This window comes from Aegilops tauschii, chromosome 1, assembly GCF_002575655.3.
Source record: "Aegilops tauschii subsp. strangulata cultivar AL8/78 chromosome 1, Aet v6.0, whole genome shotgun sequence".
Lineage (NCBI taxonomy): Eukaryota > Viridiplantae > Streptophyta > Magnoliopsida > Poales > Poaceae > Aegilops > Aegilops tauschii.
Window position 1 is genome coordinate 33718977 of NC_053035.3, and position 19718 is coordinate 33738694.

General features: G+C 50.2%; 46 non-coding genes across 46 annotated transcripts; all 46 read left to right on the forward strand.

Moving 5' to 3' along the window:
- Nucleotides 1-218: 218 nt before the first annotated feature.
- LOC141039367 (5S ribosomal RNA) lies at nt 219-337 on the forward strand. Its single transcript, XR_012200296.1, has one exon. It is a non-coding gene; the product is annotated as a 5S ribosomal RNA (ribosomal RNA).
- A 300-nt stretch (nt 338-637) lies between these two features.
- LOC141039356 (5S ribosomal RNA) lies at nt 638-756 on the forward strand. The gene has a single exon (XR_012200285.1). It is a non-coding gene; the product is annotated as a 5S ribosomal RNA (ribosomal RNA).
- A 301-nt stretch (nt 757-1057) lies between these two features.
- On the forward strand, nt 1058-1176 carry LOC141040512 (5S ribosomal RNA). The gene has a single exon (XR_012201415.1). It is a non-coding gene; the product is annotated as a 5S ribosomal RNA (ribosomal RNA).
- A 494-nt stretch (nt 1177-1670) lies between these two features.
- On the forward strand, nt 1671-1789 carry LOC141040509 (5S ribosomal RNA). The gene has a single exon (XR_012201412.1). It is a non-coding gene; the product is annotated as a 5S ribosomal RNA (ribosomal RNA).
- A 285-nt stretch (nt 1790-2074) lies between these two features.
- Nucleotides 2075-2193, forward strand: LOC141040041 (5S ribosomal RNA). Its single transcript, XR_012200972.1, has one exon. It is a non-coding gene; the product is annotated as a 5S ribosomal RNA (ribosomal RNA).
- Nucleotides 2194-2477: 284 nt separating this feature from the next.
- On the forward strand, nt 2478-2596 carry LOC141039976 (5S ribosomal RNA). The gene has a single exon (XR_012200909.1). It is a non-coding gene; the product is annotated as a 5S ribosomal RNA (ribosomal RNA).
- A 300-nt stretch (nt 2597-2896) lies between these two features.
- On the forward strand, nt 2897-3015 carry LOC141039903 (5S ribosomal RNA). The gene has a single exon (XR_012200836.1). It is a non-coding gene; the product is annotated as a 5S ribosomal RNA (ribosomal RNA).
- A 282-nt stretch (nt 3016-3297) lies between these two features.
- On the forward strand, nt 3298-3416 carry LOC141039540 (5S ribosomal RNA). The gene has a single exon (XR_012200469.1). It is a non-coding gene; the product is annotated as a 5S ribosomal RNA (ribosomal RNA).
- Nucleotides 3417-3717: 301 nt separating this feature from the next.
- LOC141039556 (5S ribosomal RNA) lies at nt 3718-3836 on the forward strand. Its single transcript, XR_012200485.1, has one exon. It is a non-coding gene; the product is annotated as a 5S ribosomal RNA (ribosomal RNA).
- A 300-nt stretch (nt 3837-4136) lies between these two features.
- LOC141039878 (5S ribosomal RNA) lies at nt 4137-4255 on the forward strand. Its single transcript, XR_012200811.1, has one exon. It is a non-coding gene; the product is annotated as a 5S ribosomal RNA (ribosomal RNA).
- Nucleotides 4256-4683: 428 nt separating this feature from the next.
- On the forward strand, nt 4684-4802 carry LOC141039447 (5S ribosomal RNA). The gene has a single exon (XR_012200376.1). It is a non-coding gene; the product is annotated as a 5S ribosomal RNA (ribosomal RNA).
- A 303-nt stretch (nt 4803-5105) lies between these two features.
- Nucleotides 5106-5224, forward strand: LOC141039855 (5S ribosomal RNA). Its single transcript, XR_012200788.1, has one exon. It is a non-coding gene; the product is annotated as a 5S ribosomal RNA (ribosomal RNA).
- Nucleotides 5225-5526: 302 nt separating this feature from the next.
- On the forward strand, nt 5527-5645 carry LOC141039682 (5S ribosomal RNA). Its single transcript, XR_012200612.1, has one exon. It is a non-coding gene; the product is annotated as a 5S ribosomal RNA (ribosomal RNA).
- Nucleotides 5646-5946: 301 nt separating this feature from the next.
- On the forward strand, nt 5947-6065 carry LOC141039613 (5S ribosomal RNA). Its single transcript, XR_012200543.1, has one exon. It is a non-coding gene; the product is annotated as a 5S ribosomal RNA (ribosomal RNA).
- Nucleotides 6066-6493: 428 nt separating this feature from the next.
- Nucleotides 6494-6612, forward strand: LOC141039665 (5S ribosomal RNA). The gene has a single exon (XR_012200595.1). It is a non-coding gene; the product is annotated as a 5S ribosomal RNA (ribosomal RNA).
- Nucleotides 6613-6915: 303 nt separating this feature from the next.
- LOC141039978 (5S ribosomal RNA) lies at nt 6916-7034 on the forward strand. Its single transcript, XR_012200911.1, has one exon. It is a non-coding gene; the product is annotated as a 5S ribosomal RNA (ribosomal RNA).
- Nucleotides 7035-7336: 302 nt separating this feature from the next.
- Nucleotides 7337-7455, forward strand: LOC141039850 (5S ribosomal RNA). Its single transcript, XR_012200783.1, has one exon. It is a non-coding gene; the product is annotated as a 5S ribosomal RNA (ribosomal RNA).
- Nucleotides 7456-7757: 302 nt separating this feature from the next.
- On the forward strand, nt 7758-7876 carry LOC141039589 (5S ribosomal RNA). The gene has a single exon (XR_012200518.1). It is a non-coding gene; the product is annotated as a 5S ribosomal RNA (ribosomal RNA).
- Nucleotides 7877-8177: 301 nt separating this feature from the next.
- Nucleotides 8178-8296, forward strand: LOC141039866 (5S ribosomal RNA). Its single transcript, XR_012200799.1, has one exon. It is a non-coding gene; the product is annotated as a 5S ribosomal RNA (ribosomal RNA).
- A 301-nt stretch (nt 8297-8597) lies between these two features.
- Nucleotides 8598-8716, forward strand: LOC141039964 (5S ribosomal RNA). Its single transcript, XR_012200897.1, has one exon. It is a non-coding gene; the product is annotated as a 5S ribosomal RNA (ribosomal RNA).
- A 301-nt stretch (nt 8717-9017) lies between these two features.
- LOC141039918 (5S ribosomal RNA) lies at nt 9018-9136 on the forward strand. The gene has a single exon (XR_012200851.1). It is a non-coding gene; the product is annotated as a 5S ribosomal RNA (ribosomal RNA).
- A 291-nt stretch (nt 9137-9427) lies between these two features.
- On the forward strand, nt 9428-9546 carry LOC141039374 (5S ribosomal RNA). The gene has a single exon (XR_012200303.1). It is a non-coding gene; the product is annotated as a 5S ribosomal RNA (ribosomal RNA).
- Nucleotides 9547-9847: 301 nt separating this feature from the next.
- LOC141039692 (5S ribosomal RNA) lies at nt 9848-9966 on the forward strand. The gene has a single exon (XR_012200623.1). It is a non-coding gene; the product is annotated as a 5S ribosomal RNA (ribosomal RNA).
- A 301-nt stretch (nt 9967-10267) lies between these two features.
- Nucleotides 10268-10386, forward strand: LOC141039521 (5S ribosomal RNA). The gene has a single exon (XR_012200450.1). It is a non-coding gene; the product is annotated as a 5S ribosomal RNA (ribosomal RNA).
- A 302-nt stretch (nt 10387-10688) lies between these two features.
- LOC141039972 (5S ribosomal RNA) lies at nt 10689-10807 on the forward strand. Its single transcript, XR_012200905.1, has one exon. It is a non-coding gene; the product is annotated as a 5S ribosomal RNA (ribosomal RNA).
- A 300-nt stretch (nt 10808-11107) lies between these two features.
- On the forward strand, nt 11108-11226 carry LOC141039675 (5S ribosomal RNA). Its single transcript, XR_012200605.1, has one exon. It is a non-coding gene; the product is annotated as a 5S ribosomal RNA (ribosomal RNA).
- Nucleotides 11227-11528: 302 nt separating this feature from the next.
- LOC141039920 (5S ribosomal RNA) lies at nt 11529-11647 on the forward strand. The gene has a single exon (XR_012200853.1). It is a non-coding gene; the product is annotated as a 5S ribosomal RNA (ribosomal RNA).
- A 300-nt stretch (nt 11648-11947) lies between these two features.
- On the forward strand, nt 11948-12066 carry LOC141039426 (5S ribosomal RNA). Its single transcript, XR_012200355.1, has one exon. It is a non-coding gene; the product is annotated as a 5S ribosomal RNA (ribosomal RNA).
- A 275-nt stretch (nt 12067-12341) lies between these two features.
- On the forward strand, nt 12342-12460 carry LOC141039765 (5S ribosomal RNA). The gene has a single exon (XR_012200697.1). It is a non-coding gene; the product is annotated as a 5S ribosomal RNA (ribosomal RNA).
- A 301-nt stretch (nt 12461-12761) lies between these two features.
- LOC141039955 (5S ribosomal RNA) lies at nt 12762-12880 on the forward strand. Its single transcript, XR_012200888.1, has one exon. It is a non-coding gene; the product is annotated as a 5S ribosomal RNA (ribosomal RNA).
- A 302-nt stretch (nt 12881-13182) lies between these two features.
- LOC141039766 (5S ribosomal RNA) lies at nt 13183-13301 on the forward strand. The gene has a single exon (XR_012200698.1). It is a non-coding gene; the product is annotated as a 5S ribosomal RNA (ribosomal RNA).
- Nucleotides 13302-13601: 300 nt separating this feature from the next.
- On the forward strand, nt 13602-13720 carry LOC141039560 (5S ribosomal RNA). Its single transcript, XR_012200489.1, has one exon. It is a non-coding gene; the product is annotated as a 5S ribosomal RNA (ribosomal RNA).
- A 301-nt stretch (nt 13721-14021) lies between these two features.
- Nucleotides 14022-14140, forward strand: LOC141039693 (5S ribosomal RNA). The gene has a single exon (XR_012200624.1). It is a non-coding gene; the product is annotated as a 5S ribosomal RNA (ribosomal RNA).
- A 301-nt stretch (nt 14141-14441) lies between these two features.
- LOC141039522 (5S ribosomal RNA) lies at nt 14442-14560 on the forward strand. The gene has a single exon (XR_012200451.1). It is a non-coding gene; the product is annotated as a 5S ribosomal RNA (ribosomal RNA).
- Nucleotides 14561-14862: 302 nt separating this feature from the next.
- LOC141039973 (5S ribosomal RNA) lies at nt 14863-14981 on the forward strand. The gene has a single exon (XR_012200906.1). It is a non-coding gene; the product is annotated as a 5S ribosomal RNA (ribosomal RNA).
- Nucleotides 14982-15281: 300 nt separating this feature from the next.
- Nucleotides 15282-15400, forward strand: LOC141039825 (5S ribosomal RNA). Its single transcript, XR_012200758.1, has one exon. It is a non-coding gene; the product is annotated as a 5S ribosomal RNA (ribosomal RNA).
- Nucleotides 15401-15702: 302 nt separating this feature from the next.
- LOC141040071 (5S ribosomal RNA) lies at nt 15703-15821 on the forward strand. Its single transcript, XR_012201001.1, has one exon. It is a non-coding gene; the product is annotated as a 5S ribosomal RNA (ribosomal RNA).
- Nucleotides 15822-16121: 300 nt separating this feature from the next.
- On the forward strand, nt 16122-16240 carry LOC141039428 (5S ribosomal RNA). Its single transcript, XR_012200357.1, has one exon. It is a non-coding gene; the product is annotated as a 5S ribosomal RNA (ribosomal RNA).
- Nucleotides 16241-16515: 275 nt separating this feature from the next.
- LOC141039767 (5S ribosomal RNA) lies at nt 16516-16634 on the forward strand. The gene has a single exon (XR_012200699.1). It is a non-coding gene; the product is annotated as a 5S ribosomal RNA (ribosomal RNA).
- Nucleotides 16635-16935: 301 nt separating this feature from the next.
- On the forward strand, nt 16936-17054 carry LOC141039768 (5S ribosomal RNA). The gene has a single exon (XR_012200700.1). It is a non-coding gene; the product is annotated as a 5S ribosomal RNA (ribosomal RNA).
- Nucleotides 17055-17356: 302 nt separating this feature from the next.
- On the forward strand, nt 17357-17475 carry LOC141039769 (5S ribosomal RNA). Its single transcript, XR_012200701.1, has one exon. It is a non-coding gene; the product is annotated as a 5S ribosomal RNA (ribosomal RNA).
- Nucleotides 17476-17775: 300 nt separating this feature from the next.
- Nucleotides 17776-17894, forward strand: LOC141039993 (5S ribosomal RNA). Its single transcript, XR_012200926.1, has one exon. It is a non-coding gene; the product is annotated as a 5S ribosomal RNA (ribosomal RNA).
- Nucleotides 17895-18196: 302 nt separating this feature from the next.
- Nucleotides 18197-18315, forward strand: LOC141039683 (5S ribosomal RNA). Its single transcript, XR_012200613.1, has one exon. It is a non-coding gene; the product is annotated as a 5S ribosomal RNA (ribosomal RNA).
- Nucleotides 18316-18616: 301 nt separating this feature from the next.
- Nucleotides 18617-18735, forward strand: LOC141039614 (5S ribosomal RNA). Its single transcript, XR_012200544.1, has one exon. It is a non-coding gene; the product is annotated as a 5S ribosomal RNA (ribosomal RNA).
- A 428-nt stretch (nt 18736-19163) lies between these two features.
- On the forward strand, nt 19164-19282 carry LOC141039654 (5S ribosomal RNA). Its single transcript, XR_012200584.1, has one exon. It is a non-coding gene; the product is annotated as a 5S ribosomal RNA (ribosomal RNA).
- A 303-nt stretch (nt 19283-19585) lies between these two features.
- On the forward strand, nt 19586-19704 carry LOC141039684 (5S ribosomal RNA). The gene has a single exon (XR_012200615.1). It is a non-coding gene; the product is annotated as a 5S ribosomal RNA (ribosomal RNA).
- The last annotated feature ends 14 nt before the right edge of the window (nt 19705-19718 follow it).

A 19718-nucleotide genomic window follows, 5' to 3' on the forward strand; every position in this document is an offset into this window, starting at 1 on the left:
TTTATTATTTTGCACGTTTACGGTAAGTTTTAGCTCGCTGCTCATCATTCACGCGTCTAGCGGCGGCAAGCGTGTTCTGAAAAGGGTCGAAACCATGGTAAATAGGCACTGGTGCGGTTGAACCGTGGTAAAACTCGTCTCCGTAGTTGAGCGGGAGCGGCCAAAGAAATGGAGCTGGGAGGGGCAAGCATAAGGGACGGAGACGGGGGTAACATGTCGGATGGGATCATACCAGCACTAAAGCACCGGATCCCATCAGAACTCCGAAGTTAAGCGTGCTTGGGCGAGAGTAGTACTAGGATGGGTGACCTCCTGGGAAGTCCTCGTGTTGCATTCCCTTTTTAATTTTTTTTGCACCGCGTGCAAAACAAAACGCACGTGCGCGACATATGTTTAGCACGTTTTATTATTTTGCACGTTTACGGTAAGTTTTAGCTCGCTGCTCATTATTCACGCGTCTAGCGGCGGCAAGCGTGTTCTGAAAGGGGTCGAAACCATGGTAAATAGGCACTGGTGCGGTTGAACCGTGGTAAAACTCGTCTCCGTAGTTGAGCGGGAGCGGCCAAAGGAATGTGCAATCGTGTGTGTAGTGGAGCTGGGAGGGGAAGCATAAGGGACGAAGACGGGGTAACATGTCGGATGCAATCATACCAGCACTAAAGCACCGGATCCCATCAGAACTCCGAAGTTAAGCGTGCTTGGGCGAGAGTAGTACTAGGATGGGTGACCTCCTTGGAAGTCCTCGTGTTGCATTCCCTTTTTAATTTTTTTGCGCCGCGTGCAAAACAAAACGCATGTGCGCGACATATGTTTAGCACGTTTTATTATTTTGCACGTTTAAGATAAGTTTTTGCTCGCTGCTCATCATTCACGCGTCTAGCGGCGGCAAGCGTGTTCTGAAAGGGGTCGAAACCATGGTAAATAGGCACTGGTGCGGTTGAACCGTGGTAAAACTCGTCTCCGTAGTTTAGCGGGAGCGGCCAAAGGAATGTGCAATAGTGTGTGTTGTGGAGCTGGGAGGGGCAAGCATAAGGGACGAAGACGGGGGTAACATGTCGGATGCGATCATACCGGCACTAAAGCACCGGATCCCATCAGAACTCCGAAGTTAAGCGTGCTTGGGCGAGAGTAGTACTAGGATGGGTGACCTCCTGGGAAGTCCTCGTGTTGCATTCGCTTTTTAATTTTTTTTGCGCCGCGTGCAAAACAAAACGCACGTGCGCGACATATGTTTGGGACGTTTTATTATTTTGCACGTTTACGGTATGTTTTAGCTCGCTGCTCATCATTCACGCGTCTAGTGGCGGCAAGCGTGTTCTGAAAAGGGGTCGAAACCATGGTAAATAGGCACTAGTGTGGTTGAACCGTGGTAAAACTCGTCTCCGCAGATGAGCGGGAGCGGCCAAAGGAATGTCCAATCTATGTTTAGCACGTTTTATTATCTTGCACGTTTACGGTAAGTTTTAGCTCGCTGCTCATCATTCACGCGTCTAGTGGCGGCAAGCGTGTTCTGAAAGGGGTCGAAACCATGGTAAATAGGCACTGGTGCGGTTGAACCGTGGTAAAACTCGTCTCCGTAGTTGAGCGGGAGCGGCCAAAGGAATGTGCAATCGTGTGTGTAGTGGAGCTGGGAGGGGCAAGCATAAGGGACGAAGACGGGGTAACATGTCGGATGCGATCATACCAGCACTAAAGCACCGGATCCCATCAGAACTCCGAAGTTAAGCGTGCTTGGGCGAGAGTAGTACTAGGATGGGTGACCTCCAGGGAAGTCCTCGTGTTGCATTCCCTTTTTAATTTTTTTTGCGCCGCGTGCAAAACAAAACGCACGTGCGCGACATATGTTTAGCACGTTTACGGTAAGTTTTAACTCGCTGCTCATCATTCACGCGTCTAGCGGCGGCAACCGTGTTCTTAAAGGGGTCGAAACCATGGTAAATAGGCACTGGTGCGGTTGAACCGTCGTAAAACTCGTCTCCGTAGTTGAGCGGGAGCGGCCAGAGGAATGTGCAATCGTGTGTGTAGTGGAGCTGGGAGGGGCAAGCATAAGGGACGAAGACGGGGGTAACATGTCGGATGTGATCATAAAAGCACTAAAGCACCGGATCCCATCAGAACTCCGAAGTTAAGCGTGCTTGGGCGAGAGTAGTACTAGGATGGGTGACCTCCAGGGAAGTCCTCGTGTTGCATTCCCTTTTTAATTTTTTTTGCGCCGCGTGCAAAACAAAACGCACGTGCGCGACATATGTTTAGCACGTTTACGGTAAGTTTTAGCTCGCTGCTCATCATTCACGCGTCTACCGGTGGCAACCGTGTTCTGAAAGGGGTCGAAACCATGGTAAATAGGCACTGGTGCGGTTGAACCGTGGTAAAACTCGTCTCCGTAGTTGAGCGGGAGCGGCCAGAGGAATGTGCAATCGTGTGTGTAGTGGAGCTGGGAGGGCAAGCATAAGGGACGAAGACGGGGGTAACATGTCGGATGCGATCATACCAGCACTAAAGCACCGGATCCCATCTGAACTCCGAAGTTAAGCGTGCTTGGGCGAGAGTACTACTAGGATTGGTGACCTCCTAGGAAGTCCTCGTGTTGCATTCCCTTTTTAATTTTTTTGCGCCGCGTGCAAAACAAAACGCACGTGCGCGACATATGTTTAGCACATTTTATTATTTTGCACGTTTACGGTAAGTTTTAGCTCGCTGCTCAGAATTCACGCGTCTAGCGGCGGCAACCGTGTTCTGAAAGGGGTCGAAACCATGGTAAATAGGCACTGGTGCGGTTGAACCGTGGTAAAACTCGTCTCCGTAGTTGAGCGGGAGCGGCCAGAGGAATGTGCAATCGTGTGTGTAGTGGAGCTGGGAGGGGCAAGCATAAGGGACGAAGACGGGGTAACATGTTGGATTCGATCATAGCAGCACTAAAGCACCGGATCCCATCAGAACTCCGAAGTTAAGCGTGCTTGGGCGAGAGTAGTACTAGGATGGGTGACCTCCTGGGAAGTCCTCGTGTTGCATTCCCTTTTTAATTTTTTTGCGCCGCGTGCAAAACAAAACGCACGTGCGCGACATATGTTTAGCACGTTTTATTATTTTGCACGTTTACGGTAAGTTTTAGCTCGCTGCTCATCATTAACGCGTCTAGCGGCGGCAAGCGTGTTCTGAAAGGGGTCGAAACCATGGTAAATAGGCACTGGTGCGGTTGAACCGTGGTAAAACTCGTCTCCGTAGTTGAGCGGGAGCGGCTAAAGAAATGGAGCTGGGAGGGGCAAGCATAAGGGACGGAGATGGGGGTAACATGTCGGATGCGATCATACCAGCACTAAAGCACCGGATCCCATCAGAACTCCGAAGTTAAGCGTGCTTGGACGAGAGTAGTACTAGGATGGGTGACCTCCTGGGAAGTCCTCGTGTTGCAGTCCCTTTTTAATTTTTTTTGCGCCGCGTGCAAAACAAAACGCACGTGCGCTACATATGTTTAGCACGTTTTATTATTTTGCACGTTTACGGTAAGTTTTAGCTCGCTGCTCATTATTCACGCGTCTAGCGGCGGCAAGCATGTTCTGAAAGGGGTCGAAACCATGGTAAATAGGCACTGGTGCGGTTGAACCGTGGTAAAACTCGTCTCCGTAGTTGAGCGGGAGCGGCCAAAGGAATGTGCAATCGTGTGTGTAGTGGAGCTGGGAGGGGCAAGCATAAGGGACGAAGACGGGGTAACATGTCGGATGCGATCATACCAGCACTAAAGCACCGGATCCCATCAGAACTCTGAAGTTAAGCGTGCTTGGGCGAGAGTAGTACTAGGATGGGTGACCTCCTTGGAAGTCCTCGTGTTGCATTCCCTTTTTAATTTTTTTGCGCCGCGTGCAAAACAAAACGCACGTGCGCGACATATGTTTAACACGTTTTATTATTTTGCACGTTTACGGTAAGTTTTAGCTCGCTGCTCATCATTCACGCGTCTAGCGACGGCAAGCGTGTTCTGAAAGGGTCGAAACCATGGTAAATAGGCACTGGTGCGGTTGAACCGTGGTAAAACTCGTCTCCGTAGTTGAGCGGGAGCGGCCAAAGGAATGTGCAATCGTGTGTGTAGTGGAGCTGGGAGGGGCAAGCATAAGGGACGAAGACGGGGGTAACATGTCGAATGCGATCATACCAGCACTAAAGCACCGGATCCCATCAAAACTCCGAAGTTAAGCGTGCTTGGGCGAGAGTAGTACTAGGATGGGTGACCTCCTGGGAAGTCCTCCTGTTGCATTCCCTTTTTAATTTTTTTTGCGCCGCGTGCAAAACAAAACGCACGTGCGCGACATATGTTTAGCACGTTTTATTATTTTGCACGTTTACGGTATGTTTTAACTCGCTTCTCATCATTCACGCGTCTAGCGGAGGCAAGCGTGTTCTGAAAGGGGTCAAAACAAAACGCACGTGCGCGACATATGTTTAGCACATTTTATTATTTTGCACGTTTACGGTAAATTTTAACTCGCTTCTCATCATTCACGCGTCTAGCGGAGGCAAGCGTGTTCTGAAAGGGGTCGAAACAATGGTAAATAAGCACTGGTGCGGTTGAACCGTGGTAAAACTCGTCTCCGTAGTTGAGCGGGAGCGGCCAAAGGAATGTGCAATCGTGTGTGTAGTGGAGCTGGGAGGGGCAAGCATAAGGGACGAAGACGGGGGTAACATGTCGGATGTGATCATACCAGCACTAAAGCACCGGATCCCATCAGAACTTCGAAGTTAAGCGTGCTTGGGCGAGAGTAGTACTAGGATGGGTGACCTCCTGGGAAGTCCTCGTGTTGCATCCCCTTTTTATTTATTTTTTGCACCGCGTGCAAAACAAAACGCACGAGCGCGACGTATGTTTAGCACGTTTTATTATTTTGCACGTTTACGGTAAGTTTTAGCTCGCTGCTCATTATTCACGCGTCTAGCGGCGGCAAGCGTGTTCTGAAAGGGGTCGAAACCATGGTAAATAGGCACTGGTGCGGTTGAACCATATTAAAACTCGTCTCCGTAGTTGAGCGGGAGCGGCCAAAGGAATGTGCAATCGTGTGTGTAGTGGAGCTGGGAGGGGCAAGCATAAGGGACGAAGACGGGGGTAACATGTCGGATGCGATCATACCAGCACTAAAGCACCGGATCCCATGAGAACTCCGAAGTTAAGCGTGCTTGGGAGAGAGTAGTACTAGGATGGGTGACCTCCTGGGAAGTCCTTGTGTTGCATTCCCTTTTTAATTGTTTTTGCGCGGCGTGCAAAACAAAACACACGAGCGCGATGTATGTTTAGCACGTTTTATTATTTTGCACGTTTACGGTAAGTTTTAGCTCGCTGCTCATTATTCACGTGTCTAGCGGCGGCAAGCGTGTTCTGAAAGGGGTCGAAACCATGGTAAATAGGCACTGGTGCGGTTGAACCGTGGTAAAACTCGTCTCCGTAGTTGAGCGGGAGCGGCCAAAGGAATGTGCAATCGTGTGTGTAGTGGAGCTGGGAGGGGCAAGCATAAGGGACGAAGACGGGGGTAACATGTGGGATGCGATCATACCAGCACTAAAGCACCGGATCCCATGAGAACTCCGAAGTTAAGCGTGCTTGGGTGAGAGTAGTACTAGGATGGGTGACCTCCTGGGAAGTCCTTGTGTTGCATTCCCTTTTTAATTTTTTTTGCGCGGCGTGCAAAACAAAACGCACGAGCGCGACGTATGTTTAGCACGTTTTATTATTTTGCACGTTTACGGTAAGTTTTAGCTCGCTGCTCATCATTCACGCGTCTAGCGACGGCAAGCGTGTTCTGAAAGGGTCGAAACCATGGTAAATAGGCACTGGTGCGGTTGAACCGTGGTAAAACTCGTCTCCGTAGTTGAGCGGGAGCGGCCAAAGGAATGTTCAATCGTGTGTGTAGTGGAGCCGGGAGGGGCAAGCACAAGGGACGAAGACGGGGGTAACATGTCGGATGCGATCATACCAGCACTAAAGCACCGGATCCCATCTGAACTCCGAAGTTAAGCGTGCTTGGGCGAGAGTAGTACTAGGATGGGTGACCTCCTGGGAAGTCCTCCTGTTGCATTCCCTTTTTAATTTTTTTTGCGCCGCGTGCAAAACAAAACGCACGTGCGCGACATATGTTTAGCACGTTTTATTATTTTGCACGTTTACGGTAAGTTTTAACTCGCTTCTCATCATTCACGCGTCTAGCGGAGGCATGCGTGTTCTGAAAGGGGTCAAAACAAAACGCACGTGCGCGACATATGTTTAGCACGTTTTATTATTTTGCACGTTTACGGTAAGTTTTAACTCGCTTCTCATCATTCACGCGTCTAGCGGAGGCAAGCGTGTTCTGAAAGGGGTCGAAACAATGGTAAATAAGCACTGGTGCGGTTGAACCGTGGTAAAACTCGTCTCCGTAGTTGAGCGGGAGCGGCCAAAGGAATGTGCAATCGTGTGTGTAGTGGAGCTGGGAGGGGCAAGCATAAGGGACGAAGACGGGGGTAACATGTCGGATGTGATCATACCAGCACTAAAGCACCGGATCCCATCAGAACTTCGAAGTTAAGCGTGCTTGGGCGAGAGTAGTATTAGGATGGGTGACCTCCTGGGAAGTCCTCGTGTTGCATCCCCTTTTTATTTATTTTTTGCGCCGCGTGCAAAACAAAACGCACGAGCGCGACGTATGTTTAGCACGTTTTATTATTTTGCACGTTTACGGTAAGTTTTAGCTCGCTGCTCATTATTCACGCGTCTAGCGGCGGCAAGCGTGTTCTGAAAGGGGTCGAAACCATGGTAAATAGGCACTGGTGCGGTTGAACCATGGTAAAACTCGTCTCCGTAGTTGAGCGGGAGCGGCCAAAGGAATGTGCAATCGTGTGTGTAGTGGAGCTGGGAGGGGCAAGCATAAGGGACGAAGACGGGGGTAACATGTCGGATGCGATCATACCAGCACTAAAGCACCGGATCCCATGAGAACTCCGAAGTTAAGCGTGCTTTGGTGAGAGTAGTACTAGGATGGGTGACCTCCTGGGAAGTCCTTGTGTTGCATTCCCTTTTTAATTGTTTTTGCGCGGCGTGCAAAACAAAACGCACGAGCGCGATGTATGTTTAGCACGTTTTATTATTTTGCACGTTTACGGTAAGTTTTAGCTCGCTGCTCATTATTCACGTGTCTAGCGGCGGCAAGCGTGTTCTGAAAGGGGTCGAAACCATGGTAAATAGGCACTGGTGCGGTTGAACCGTGGTAAAACTCGTCTCCGTAGTTGAGCGGGAGCGGCCAAAGGAATGTGCAATCGTGTGTGTAGTGGAGCTGGGAGGGGCAAGCATAAGGGACGAAGACGGGGGTAACATGTGGGATGCGATCATACCAGCACTAAAGCACCGGATCCCATGAGAACTCCGAAGTAAAGCGTGCTTGGGTGAGAGTAGTACTAGGATGGGTGACCTCCTGGGAAGTCCTTGTGTTGCATTCCCTTTTTAATTTTTTTTGCGCGGCGTGCAAAACAAAACGCACGAGCGCGACGTATGTTTAGCACGTTTTATTATTTTGCACGTTTACGGTAAGTTTTAGCTCGCTGCTCATTATTCACGTGTCTAGCGGCGGCAAGCGTGTTCTGAAAGGGGTCGAAACCATGGTAAATAGGCACTGGTGCGGTTGAACCGTGGTAAAACTCGTCTCCGTAGTTGAGCGGGAGCGGCCAAAGGAATGTGCAATCGTGTGTGTAGTGGAGCTGGGAGGGGCAAGCATCAGGGACGAAGACGGGGGTAACATGTCGGATGCGATCATACCAGCATTAAACCACCGGATCCCATCAGAACTCCAAAGTTAAGCGTGCTTGGGCGAGAGTAGTACTAGGATGGGTGACCTCCTGGGAAGTCCTCGTGTTGCATCCCCTTTTTAATTTTTTTGCGCCGCGTGCAAAACAAAACGCACGTGCGCGACATATGTTTAGCACGTTTTATTATTTTGCACGTTTACGGTAAGTTTTAGATCGCTGCTCATCATTCACGCATCTAGCGGCGGCAAGCGTGTTCTGAAAGAGGTAGAAACCATGGTAAATAGGCACTGGTGCGGTTGAACCGTGGTAAAACTCGTCTCCGTAGTTGAGCGGGAGCGGCCAGAGGAATGTGCAATCGTGTGTGTAGTGGAGCTGGGAGGGGCAAGCATAAGGGACGAAGACGGGGGTAACATGTCGGATGCGATCATACCAGCACTAAAGCACCGGATCCCATCAGAACTCCGAAGTTAAGCGAGCTTGGGCGACAGTAGTACTAGGATGGGTGACCTCCTGGGAAGTCCTCGTGTTGCATTCCCTTTTTAATTTTTTTTGCGCCGCGTGCAAAACAAAACGCACGTGCGCGACATATGTTTCGCACGTTTTATTATTTTGCACGTTTACGGTAAGTTTTAGCTCGCTGCTCATCATTCACGCGTCTAGCGGCGGCAAGCGTGTTCTGAAAGGGTCGAAACCATGGTAAATAGGCACTGGTGCGGTTGAACCGTGGTAAAACTCGTCTCCGTAGTTGAGCGGGAGCGGCCAGAGGAATGTGCAATCGTGTCTGTAGTGGAGCCGGGAGGGGCAAGCATAAGGGACGAAGACGGGGGTAACATGTCGGATGCGATCATACCAGCACTAAAGCACCGGATCCCATCAGAACTCCGAAGTTAAGCGTGCTTCGGCGACAGTAGTACTAGGATGGGTGACCTCCTGGGAAGTCCTCGTGTTGCATTCCCTTTTTAATTTTTTTGCGCCGCGTGCAAGACAAAACGCACGTGAGCGACATATGTTTCGCACGTTTTATTATTTTGCACGTTTACGGTAAGTTTTACCTCGCTGCTCATTATTCACGCGTCCAGCGGCGGCAAGCGTGTTCTGAAAGGGGTCGAAACCATGGTAAATAGGCACTGGTGCGGTTGAACCGTGGTAAAACTCGTCTCCGTGATTGAGCGGGAGCGGCCAAAGGAATGTGCAATCGTGTGTGTAGTGGAGCTGGGAGGGGCAAGCATAAGAGACGAAGACGGGGGTAACATGTCTGATGCGATCATACCAGCACTAAAGCACCGGAACCCATCAGAACTTTGAAGTTAAGCGTGCTTGGGCGAGAGTAGTACTAGGATGGGTGACCTCCTGGGAAGTCCTCGTGTTGCATTCCCTTTTTAATATTTTTTGCGCCGCGTGCAAAACAAAACGCACGTGCGCGACGTATGTTTAGCACGTTTTATTATTTTGCACGTTTACGGTAAGTTTTAGCTCGCTGCTCATCATTCACGCGTCTAGCGTGTTCTCAAAGGGGTCGAAACCATGGTAAATAGGCACTGGTGCGGTTGAACCATGGTAAAACTCGTCTCCGTAGTTGAGCGGGAGCGGCCAAAGAGTGTGCAATCGTGTGTGTAGTGGAGCTGGGAGGGGCAAGCATAAGGGACGAAGACGGGGGTAACATGTCGGATGCGATCATACCAGCACTAAAGCACCGGATCCCATGAGAACTCCGAAGTTAAGCGTGCTTGGGCGAGAGTAGTACTAGGATGGGTGACCTCTTGGGAAGTCCTCGTGTTGCATTCCTTTTTTAATTTTTTTTGCGCCGCGTGCAAAACAAAACGCACGTGCGCGACATATGTTTAGCACGTTTTATTATTTTGCACGTTTACGGTAAGTTTTAGCTCGCTGCTCATCATTCACGCGGCAAGCGGCGGCAAGCGTGTTCTGAAAGGGTCGAAACCATGGTAAATAGGCACTGGTGCGGTTGAACCGTGGTAAAACTCTTCTCCGTAGTTGAGCGGGAGCGGCCAGAGGAATGTGCAATCGTGTGTGTAGTGGAGCTGGGAGGGGCAAGCATAAGGGACGAAGTCGCGGGTAACATGTTGGATGCGATCATACCAGCACTAAAGCACCGGATCCCATCAGAACTCCGAAGTTAAGCGTGCTTCGGCGAGAGTAGTACTAGGTTGGGTGACCTCCTGGGAAGTCCTCGTGTTGCATTCCCTTTTTAATTTTTTTGCGCCACGTGCAAAACAAAACGCACGTGCGCGACATATGTTTCGCACATTTTATTATTTTGCACGTTTACGGTAAGTTTTAGCTCGCTGCTCATCATTCACGCGTCTAGCGGCGGCAAGCGTGTTCTGAAAGGGGTCGAAACCATGGTAAATAGGCACTGGTGCGGTTGAACCGTGGTAAAACTCGTCTCCATAGTTGAGCGGGAGCGGCCAAAGGAATGTGCAATCGTGTTTGTAGTGGAGCTGGGAGGGGCAAGCATAAGGGACGAAGACGGGGGTAACATGTTGGATGCGATCATACCAGCACTAATGCACCGGATCCCATTAGAACTCCGAAGTTAAGCGTGCTTGGGCGAGAGTAGTACTAGGATGGGTGACCTCCTGGGAAGTCCTCGTGTTGTATTCCCTTTTTAATTTTTTTTGCGCCGCGTGCAAAACAAAACGCACGTGCGCGACATATGTTTAGCACGTTTTATTATTTTGCACGTTTACGGTAAGTTTTAGCTCGCTGCTCATCATTCACGCGTCTAGCGGCGGCAAGCGTGTTCTGAAAGGGGTCGAAACAATGGTAAATAAGCACTGGTGCGGTTGAACCGTGGTAAAACTAGTCTCCGTGGTTGAGCGGGAGCGGCCAAAGGAATGTGCAATCGTGTTTGTAGTGGAGCTGGGAGGGGCAAGCATAAGGGACGAAGACGGGGGTAACATGTCGGATGCGATCATACCAGCACTAAAGCACCGGATCCCATCAGAACTTCGAAATTAAGCGTGCTTGGGCGAGAGTAGTACTAGGATGGGTGACCTCCTGGGAAGTCCTCTTGTTGCATCCCCTTTTTATTTTTTTTGCGCCGGGTGCAAAACAAAACGCACGAGCGCGACGTATGTTTAGCACGTTTTATTATTTTGCACGTTTACGGTAAGTTTTAGCTCGCTGCTCATCATTCACGCGTCTAGCGGCGGCAAGCATGTTCTGAAAGGGGTCGAAACCATGGTAAATAGGCACTGGTGCGGTTGAACCGTGGTAAAACTCGTCTCCGTAGTTGAGCGGGAGCGGCCAAAGAGTGTGCAATCGTGTGTGTAGTGGAACGGGGAGGGGCAAGCATAAGGGACGAAGACGGGGGTAACATGTCGGATGCGATCATACCAGCACTAAAGCACCGGATCCCATGAGAACTCCGAAGTTAAGCGTGCTTGGGCGAGAGTAGTATTAGGATGGGTGACCTCCTGGGAAGTCCTTGTGTTGCATTCCCTTTCTAATTTTTTTTGCGCGGCGTGCAAAACAAAACGCACGAGCGCGACGTATGTTTAGCACGTTTTATTATTTTGCACGTTTACGGTAAGTTTTAGCTCGCTGCTCATTATTCACGCGTCTAGCGGCGGCAAGCGTGTTCTGAAAGGGGTCGAAACCATGGTAAATAGGCACTCGTGCGGTTGAACCGTGGTAAAACTCGTCTCCGTAGTTGAGCGGGAGCGGCCAAAGGAATGTGCAATCGTGTGTGTAGTGGAGCTGGGACGGGCAAGCATAAGGGACGAAGACGGGGGTAACATGTCGGATGCGATCATACCAGCATTAAACCACCGGATCCCATCAGAACTCTGAAGTTAAGCGTGCTTGGGCGAGAGTAGTACTAGGATGGGTGACCTCCTGGGAAGTCCTCTTGTTGCATCCCCTTTTTAATTTTTTTTGTGCCGCGTGCAAAACAAAACGCACGTGCGTGACATATGTTTAGCACGTTTTATTATTTTGCACGTTTACGTTAGTTTTAGCTCGCTGCTCATCATTCACGCATCTAGCGGCGGCAAGCGTGTCCTGAAAGGGTCGAAACCATGGTAAATAGGCACTGGTGCGGTTGAACCGTGGTAAAACTCGTCTCCGTAGTTGAGCGGGAGCGGCCAGAGGAATGTGCAATCGTGTGTGTAGTGGAGCTAGGAGGGGCAAGCATAAGGGACGAAGACGGGGGTAACATGTCGGATGCGATCATACCAGCACTAAAGCACCGGATCCCATCAGAACTCCGAAGTTAAGCGAGCTTGGGCGAGAGTAGTACTAGGATGGGTGACCTCCTGGGAAGTCCTCGTGTTGCATTCCCTTTTTAATTTTTTTTGCGCGACATATGTTTCGCACGTTTTATTATTTTGCACGTTTACGGTAAGTTTTAGCTCGCTGCTCATTATTCACGCGTCCAGCGGCGGCAAGCGTGTTCTGAAAGGGGTCGAAACAATGGTAAATAGGCACTGGTGCGGTTGAACCGTGGTAAAACTCGTCTCCGTGGTTGAGCGGGAGCGGCCAATGGAATGTGCAATCGTGTGTGTAGTGGAGCGGGGAGGGGCAAGCATAAGAGACGAAGACGGGGGTAACATGTCTGATGCGATCATACCAGCACTAAAGCACCGGATCCCATCAGAACTTTGAAGTTAAGCGTGCTTGGGCGAGAGTAGTACTAGGATGGGTGACCTCCTGGGAAGTCCTCGTGTTGCATTCCCTTTTTAATTTTTTTTGCGCCGCGTGCAAAACAAAACGCACGTGCGCGACGTATGTTTAGCACGTTTTATTATTTTGCACGTTTACGGTAAGTTTTAGCTTGCTGCGCATCATTCACGCGTCTAGCGGCGGCAAGCGTGTTTTTAAAGGGGTCGAAACCATGGTAAATAGGCACTGGTGCGGTTGAACCATGGTAAAACTCGTCTCCGTAGTTGAGCGGGAGCGGCCAAAGAGTGTGCAATCGTGTGTGTAGTGGAGCTGGGAGGGGCAAGCATAAGAGACGAAGACGGGGGTAACATGTCTGATGCGATCATACCAGCACTAAAGCACCGGATCCCATCAGAACTTTGAAGTTAAGCGTGCTTGGGCGAGAGTAGTACTAGGATGGGTGACCTCCTGGGAAGTCCTCGTGATGCATTCCCTTTTTAATTTTTTTTGCGCCGCGTGCAAAACAAAACGCACGTGAGCGACATATGTTTCGCACGTTTTATTATTTTGCACGTTTACGGTAAGTTTTAGCTCGCTGCTCATTATTCACGCGTCCAGCGGCGGCAAGCGTGTTCTGAAAGGGGTCGAAACAATGGTAAATAGGCACTGGTGCGGTTGAACCGTGGTAAAACTCGTCTCCGTGGTTGAGCGGGAGCGGCCAAAGGAATGTGCAATCGTGTGTGTAGTGGAGCTGGGAGGGGCAAGCATAAGAGACGAAGACGGGGGTAACATGTCTGATGCGATCATACCAGCACTAAAGCACCGGATCCCATCAGAACTTTGAAGTTAAGCGTGCTTGGGCGAGAGTAGTACTAGGATGGGTGACCTCCTGGGAAGTCCTCGTGTTGCATTCCCTTTTTAATTTTTTTGCGCCGCGTGCAAAACAAAACGCACGTGCGCGACGTATGTTTAGCACGTTTTATTATTTTGCACGTTTACGGTAAGTTTTAGCTCGCTGCTCATCATTCACGCGTCTAGCGGCGGCAAGCGTGTTCTGAAAGGGGTCGAAACCATGGTAAATAGGCACTGGTGCGGTTGAACCATGGTAAAACTCGTCTCCGTAGTTGAGCGGGAGCGGCCAAAGAGTGTGCAATCGTGTGTGTAGTGGAGCTGGGAGGGGCAAGCATAAGGGACGAAGACGGGGGTAACATGTCGGATGCGATCATACCAGCACTAAAGCACCAGATCCCATGAGAACTCCGAAGTTAAGCGTGCTTGGGCGAGAGTAGTACTAGGATGGGTGACCTCCTGGGAAGTCCTCGTGTTGCATTCCTTTTTTAATTTTTTTTGCGCCGCGTGCAAAACAAAACGCACGTGCGCGACATATGTTTAGCACGTTTTATTATTTTGCACGTTTACGGTAAGTTTTAGCTCGCTGCTCATCATTCACGCGGCTAGCGGCGGCAAGCGTGTTCTGAAAGGGTCGAAACCATGGTAAATAGGCACTGGTGCGGTTGAACCGTGGTAAAACTCTTCTCCGTAGTTGAGCGGGAGCGGCCAGAGGAATGTGCAATCGTGTGTGTAGTGGAGCTGGGAGGGGCAAGCATAAGGGACGAAGTCGGGGGTAACATGTTGGATGCGATCATACCAGCACTAAAGCACCGGATCCCATCAGAACTCCGAAGTTAAGCGTGCTTCGGCGAGAGTAGTACTAGGTTGGGTGACCTCCTGGGAAGTCCTCGTGTTGCATTCCCTTTTTAATTTTTTTGCGCCACGTGCAAAACAAAACGCACGTGCGCGACATATGTTTCGCACATTTTATTATTTTGCACGTTTACGGTAAGTTTTAGCTCGCTGCTCATCATTCACGCGTCTAGCGGCGGCAAGCGTGTTCTGAAAGGGGTCGAAACCATGGTAAATAGGCACTGGTGCGGTTGAACCGTGGTAAAACTCGTCTCCATAGTTGAGCGGGAGCGGCCAAAGGAATGTGCAATCGTGTTTGTAGTGGAGCTGGGAGGGGCAAGCATAAGGGACGAAGACGGGGGTAACATGTTGGATGCGATCATACCAGCACTAATGCACCGGATCCCATTAGAACTCCGAAGTTAAGCGTGCTTGGGCGAGAGTAGTACTAGGATGGGTGACCTCCTGGGAAGTCCTCGTGTTGTATTCCCTTTTTAATTTTTTTTGCGCCGCGTGCAAAACAAAACGCACGTGCGCGACATATGTTTAGCACGTTTTATTATTTTGCACGTTTACGGTAAGTTTTAGCTCGCTGCTCATCATTCACGCGTCTAGCGGCGGCAAGCGTGTTCTGAAAGGGGTCGAAACAATGGTAAATAAGCACTGGTGCGGTTGAACCGTGGTAAAACTAGTCTCCGTGGTTGAGCGGGAGCGGCCAAAGGAATGTGCAATCGTGTTTGTAGTGGAGCTGGGAGGGGCAAGCATAAGGGACGAAGACGGGGGTAACATGTCGGATGCGATCATACCAGCACTAAAGCACCGGATCCCATCAGAACTTCGAAATTAAGCGTGCTTGGGCGAGAGTAGTACTAGGATGGGTGACCTCCTGGGAAGTCCTCTTGTTGCATCCCCTTTTTATTTTTTTTGCGCCGGGTGCAAAACAAAACGCACGAGCGCGACGTATGTTTAGCACGTTTTATTATTTTGCACGTTTACGGTAAGTTTTAGCTCGCTGCTCATCATTCACGCGTCTAGCGGCGGCAAGCATGTTCTGAAAGGGGTCGAAACCATGGTAAATAGGCACTGGTGCGGTTGAACCGTGGTAAAACTCGTCTCCGTAGTTGAGCGGGAGCGGCCAAAGAGTGTGCAATCGTGTGTGTAGTGGAACGGGGAGGGGCAAGCATAAGGGACGAAGACGGGGGTAACATGTCGGATGCGATCATACCAGCACTAAAGCACCGGATCCCATGAGAACTCCGAAGTGAAGCGTGCTTGGGCGAGAGTAGTATTAGGATGGGTGACCTCCTGGGAAGTCCTTGTGTTGCATTCCCTTTCTAATTTTTTTTGCGCGGCGTGCAAAACAAAACGCACGAGCGCGACGTATGTTTAGCACGTTTTATTATTTTGCACGTTTACGGTAAGTTTTAGCTCGCTGCTCATTATTCACGCGTCTAGCGGCGGCAAGCGTGTTCTGAAAGGGGTCGAAACCATGGTAAATAGGCACTCGTGCGGTTGAACCGTGGTAAAACTCGTCTCCGTAGTTGAGCGGGAGCGGCCAAAGGAATGTGCAATCGTGTGTGTAGTGGAGCTGGGACGGGCAAGCATAAGGGACGAAGACGGGGGTAACATGTCGGATACGATCATACCAGCATTAAACCACCGGATCCCATCAGAACTCTGAAGTTAAGCGTGCTTGGGCGAGAGTAGTACTAGGATGGGTGACCTCCTGGGAAGTCCTCTTGTTGCATCCCCTTTTTAATTTTTTTTGTGCCGCGTGCAAAACAAAACGCACGTGCGTGACATATGTTTAGCACGTTTTATTATTTTGCACGTTTACGTTAGTTTTAGCTCGCTGCTCATCATTCACGCATCTAGCGGCGGCAAGCGTGTCCTGAAAGGGTCGAAACCATGGTAAATAGGCACTGGTGCGGTTGAACCGTGGTAAAACTCGTCTCCGTAGTTGAGCGGGAGCGGCCAGAGGAATGTGCAATCGTGTGTGTAGTGGAGCTGGGAGGGGCAAGCATAAGGGACGAAGACGGGGGTAACATGTCGGATGCGATCATACCAGCACTAAAGCACCGGATCCCATCAGAACTCCGAAGTTAAGCGAGCTTGGGCGAGAGTAGTACTAGGATGGGTGACCTCCTGGGAAGTCCTCGTGTTGCATTCCCTTTTTAATTTTTTTTGCGCGACATATGTTTCGCACGTTTTATTATTTTGCACGTTTACGGTAAGTTTTAGCTCGCTGCTCATTATTCACGCGTCCAGCGGCGGCAAGCGTGTTCTGAAAGGGGTCGAAACAATGGTAAATAGGCACTGGTGCGGTTGAACCGTGGTAAAACTCGTCTCCGTGGTTGAGCGGGAGCGGCCAATGGAATGTGCAATCGTGTGTGTAGTGGAGCGGGGAGGGGCAAGCATAAGAGACGAAGACGGGGGTAACATGTCTGATGCGATCATACCAGCACTAAAGCACCGGATCCCATCAGAACTTTGAAGTTAAGCGTGCTTGGGCGAGAGTAGTACTAGGATGGGTGACCTCCTGGGAAGTCCTCGTGTTGCATTCCCTTTTTAATTTTTTTTGCGCCGCGTGCAAAACAAAACGCACGTGCGCGACGTATGTTTAGCACGTTTTATTATTTTGCACGTTTACGGTAAGTTTTAGCTTGCTGCTCATCATTCACGCGTCTAGCGGCGGCAAGCGTGTTTTTAAAGGGGTCGAAACCATGGTAAATAGGCACTGGTGCGGTTGAACCATGGTAAAACTCGTCTCCGTAGTTGAGCGGGAGCGGCCAAAGAGTGTGCAATCGTGTGTGTAGTGGAGCTGGGAGGGGCAAGCATAAGAGACGAAGACGGGGGTAACATGTCTGATGCGATCATACCAGCACTAAAGCACCGGATCCCATCAGAACTTTGAAGTTAAGCGTGCTTGGGCGAGAGTAGTACTAGGATGGGTGACCTCCTGGGAAGTCCTCGTGTTGCATTCCCTTTTTAATTTTTTTTGCGCCGCGTGCAAAACAAAACGCACGTGAGCGACATATGTTTCGCACGTTTTATTATTTTGCACGTTTACGGTAAGTTTTAGCTCGCTGCTCATTATTCACGCGTCCAGCGGCGGCAAGCGTGTTCTGAAAGGGGTCGAAACAATGGTAAATAGGCACTGGTGCGGTTGAACCGTGGTAAAACTCGTCTCCGTGGTTGAGCGGGAGCGGCCAAAGGAATGTGCAATCGTGTGTGTAGTGGAGCTGGGAGGGGCAAGCATAAGAGACGAAGACGGGGGTAACATTTCTGATGCGATCATACCAGCACTAAAGCACCGGATCCCATCAGAACTTTGAAGTTAAGCGTGCTTGGGCGAGAGTAGTACTAGGATGGGTGACCTCCTGGGAAGTCCTCGTGTTGCATTCCCTTTTTAATTTTTTTGCGCCGCGTGCAAAACAAAACGCACGTGCGCGACGTATGTTTAGCACGTTTTATTATTTTGCACGTTTACGGTAAGTTTTAGCTCGCTGCTCATCATTCACGCGTCTAGCGGCGGCAAGCGTGTTCTGAAAGGGGTCGAAACCATGGTAAATAGGCACTGGTGCGGTTGAACCATGGTAAAACTCGTCTCCGTAGTTGAGCGGGAGCGGCCAAAGAGTGTGCAATCGTGTGTGTAGTGGAGCTGGGAGGGGCAAGCATAAGGGACGAAGACGGGGGTAACATGTCGGATGCGATCATACCAGCACTAAAGCACCAGATCCCATGAGAACTCCGAAGTTAAGCGTGCTTGGGAGAGAGTAGTACTAGGATGGGTGACCTCCTGGGAAGTCCTTGTGTTGCATTCCCTTTTTAATTGTTTTTGCGCGGCGTGCAAAACAAAACACACGAGCGCGATGTATGTTTAGCACGTTTTATTATTTTGCACGTTTACGGTAAGTTTTAGCTCGCTGCTCATTATTCACGTGTCTAGCGGCGGCAAGCGTGTTCTGAAAGGGGTCGAAACCATGGTAAATAGGCACTGGTGCGGTTGAACCGTGGTAAAACTCGTCTCCGTAGTTGAGCGGGAGCGGCCAAAGGAATGTGCAATCGTGTGTGTAGTGGAGCTGGGAGGGGCAAGCATAAGGGACGAAGACGGGGGTAACATGTGGGATGCGATCATACCAGCACTAAAGCACCGGATCCCATGAGAACTCCGAAGTTAAGCGTGCTTGGGTGAGAGTAGTACTAGGATGGGTGACCTCCTGGGAAGTCCTTGTGTTGCATTCCCTTTTTAATTTTTTTTGCGCGGCGTGCAAAACAAAACGCACGAGCGCGACGTATGTTTAGCACGTTTTATTATTTTGCACGTTTACGGTAAGTTTTAGCTCGCTGCTCATCATTCACGCGTCTAGCGACGGCAAGCGTGTTCTGAAAGGGTCGAAACCATGGTAAATAGGCACTGGTGCGGTTGAACCGTGGTAAAACTCGTCTCCGTAGTTGAGCGGGAGCGGCCAAAGGAATGTTCAATCGTGTGTGTAGTGGAGCCGGGAGGGGCAAGCACAAGGGACGAAGACGGGGGTAACATGTCGGATGCGATCATACCAGCACTAAAGCACCGGATCCCATCTGAACTCCGAAGTTAAGCGTGCTTGGGCGAGAGTAGTACTAGGATGGGTGACCTCCTGGGAAGTCCTCCTGTTGCATTCCCTTTTTAATTTTTTTTGCGCCGCGTGCAAAACAAAACGCACGTGCGCGACATATGTTTAGCACGTTTTATTATTTTGCACGTTTACGGCAAGTTTTAACTCGCTTCTCATCATTCACGCGTCTAGCGGAGGCATGCGTGTTCTGAAAGGGGTCAAAACAAAACGCACGTGCGCGACATATGTTTAGCACGTTTTATTATTTTGCACGTTTACGGTAAGTTTTAACTCGCTTCTCATCATTCACGCGTCTAGCGGAGGCAAGCGTGTTCTGAAAGGGGTCGAAACAATGGTAAATAAGCACTGGTGCGGTTGAACCGTGGTAAAACTCGTCTCCGTAGTTGAGCGGGAGCGGCCAAAGGAATGTGCAATCGTGTGTGTAGTGGAGCTGGGAGGGGCAAGCATAAGGGACGAAGACGGGGGTAACATGTCGGATGTGATCATACCAGCACTAAAGCACCGGATCCCATCAGAACTTCGAAGTTAAGCGTGCTTGGGCGAGAGTAGTATTAGGATGGGTGACCTCCTGGGAAGTCCACGTGTTGCATCCCCTTTTTATTTATTTTTTGCGCCGCGTGCAAAACAAAACGCACGAGCGCGACGTATGTTTAGCACGTTTTATTATTTTGCACGTTTACGGTAAGTTTTAGCTCGCTGCTCATTATTCACGCGTCTAGCGGCGGCAAGCGTGTTCTGAAAGGGGTCGAAACCATGGTAAATAGGCACTGGTGCGGTTGAACCATGGTAAAACTCGTCTCCGTAGTTGAGCGGGAGCGGCCAAAGGAATGTGCAATCGTGTGTGTAGTGGAGCTGGGAGGGGCAAGCATAAGGGACGAAGACGGGGGTAACATGTCGGATGCGATCATACCAGCACTAAAGCACCGGATCCCATGAGAACTCCGAAGTTAAGCGTGCTTGGGTGAGAGTAGTACTAGGATGGGTGACCTCCTGGGAAGTCCTTGTGTTGCATTCCCTTTTTAATTGTTT